At 32.6% G+C, this 2141-nt stretch overlaps 1 protein-coding gene across 1 annotated transcript in view; it reads left to right on the top strand.

Moving 5' to 3' along the window:
- The window catches only part of GRIA2 (glutamate receptor, ionotropic, AMPA 2), a 55318-nt gene extending 54050 nt beyond the window's left edge, over positions 1-1268 (top strand). The window contains exon 14 of the mRNA XM_010586096.1: positions 1-1268. This exon is cut by the window's left edge and continues 1614 nt beyond it. The gene's annotated coding sequence lies outside the window, so the exon portion shown is untranslated.
- The last annotated feature ends 873 nt before the right edge of the window (positions 1269-2141 follow it).

Below are 2141 nucleotides of genomic sequence, written 5' to 3'. Positions count from 1 at the left end.
CAAAGCAAAAAGGAATTGTAGGAGGGGTGCAATAACATTAATTTAAATGCTAATGCAAATCAAAGCAACATCATGTTTCTCTAGCTTTCCCTGTAGATAAAATTCCGTACATTTGGTTGAAAAGCTTACATTGTTTCTGCATTGTGGATACATTGCCTCGTGCAGTATCAGTGAATCTCTATTTTATTTTGGACTGAAACAAAATTTGAAATATGACTTGTAGTTTTAGTTGGAATCTATTTCTTAGGCTTAAGTAAAATGTTTACTGAACATTGGAGAAGACAGAACATTTATCAGAAACTTGAAATCCCTTCTTGTGGTACAAGCTCTGAGCCTGTTTCTGCAGGCATGTGAACACAGTGTATACTCTCAATGCGGTCAGCAAAAGAGGTGTATACAGTGTTTTCAATGTCAAACTTACCAGTAACTTCCCTCTACTTAAACTAAACTGTTTCTTGACACATCTGTAATCCATAGGTGTTCTGTGCATTACTCCTCATCAGGAATGTTGGGGGATGCATTCTGATTTTTAATGTTCAATGCTAGAATGACCAAACTAAAATAATATTCATATGGTAATCTAAACTTTTTGAAAAAGTAGAATTGCATTACTGTATACAGTGGAAAGCTATTTATTGTACCTCTGGGCTTATTCCTCTAAAAATCATAGTGTAAAAGAAATCTTTGTCAAGCCTGAACTGATGTATATAACTGAAATAATGTAAAGTTATATTTTCATGTTTTTATACTTAACAACATGATGGGAATACATAATGTATGAGTATTTCAATTACAGATAATATTTGATTGGATAATACACATCTGAGTTAAAAAGCAGTAATCATAGTTTAATATCCATGTTACAGTACATCAGTATATTGCTATATAAAGTATGTCTGTGTGCATTTAAGTGAAAAGTAGTCAAGAGTGATGAAAGCTGTCCAAGGGTTTTTTATTCATTTTATATGAAAACTGTTATGGAGCAACCAAAATGTTTATGAACTCAAACTTGTGTAAATTTCAAAATGTCCTTTTACTGTAGCTTTTTGTTTACAGTACAGTATCTTATTTTCTGCTTTGTTAAATGAGTAACAGTACAAAGCTGGACATACACTTTCTAAGACATTAACGTTCCCGTTTTTTCATGTATACCTATATGACAGAAAATGCTTCTGATTTTATTTTTCAATCTAACACATGATGGCTTTTCTGGAGTGTTGTATAAACTTCAATCATACATAAAAAATCTTCTTAAAAAAGGCAAAAGACCTTTAATGTCTGTTTAGTATTATTGAAATCTGGTTTCTTATTTACTATAAATGTATTTTCCTAAGATTTTACATAGAGCAAACATGTTTGTCCCCACAGACATGAAATTTCCTTGAAGAGTTTTGCAAGGAGAATATAAATCTTCCCCCAAATCATCTTGTCACTCAAGGGTAGATTTGCTGTAGTTTGCATTATCGCTAAACAAAGTAATGTAACTTTCTTGCCAACAATATAATTGTATTTCTGGAATGTAACCTTGATCATGGTTATAATGGCAGTGTGATAGGATAATAATGCTAGTAGGTTAAGTATCTATTAAGTTACTCTACTTAAAAATTGTCAGCTTCAGTATTTTTTTACTTCAACAGATTGTTGATGTGTCCAAAGCAGAGAAAGAACCTAAGAAATGGCAAGTATTTTAGGTATATATTAGTAGTGTCGCTACAAGAGATCTGGTACAACAAAGAGTTCACTGTAATAGCAAACAGATTGCGTCTGAAGACTTTTGCAGTGTGAAAGGGACAACATTTTTATTTAATGTGTTACACATTTTAACAGAGTGTGTTTCCTGGGTATCAGCCTCCTCTTTGGGTGATAGATGTAGGCAGTATCTTTAGATGAAGTACTGTGCACAAATAATTGTATTTTAAAATACAAATACAGGATTTCAGCTATCATTTGGTACAGTTAGTTAAGTGAATACAGTGGTCACCAGCAAAATAGAATCATCAGCAGCTATTCTGCATAATATCCCTAGAGGGTACTCAGACCTGTTTCACAGTACCAAAGTTTATTGTTTATTAAATCTTTTCATTTAAGCTGTCATGGGATCACAAAAACTTGCTGTGAGAGATCTATTGGGTCCAGATTAT

This window comes from Haliaeetus leucocephalus, unplaced genomic scaffold, assembly GCF_000737465.1.
Source record: "Haliaeetus leucocephalus isolate CR32 unplaced genomic scaffold, Haliaeetus_leucocephalus-4.0 Scaffold140, whole genome shotgun sequence".
NCBI classification, from domain to species: domain Eukaryota; kingdom Metazoa; phylum Chordata; class Aves; order Accipitriformes; family Accipitridae; genus Haliaeetus; species Haliaeetus leucocephalus.
This window is presented reverse-complemented; position numbering and strand designations above follow the sequence as displayed.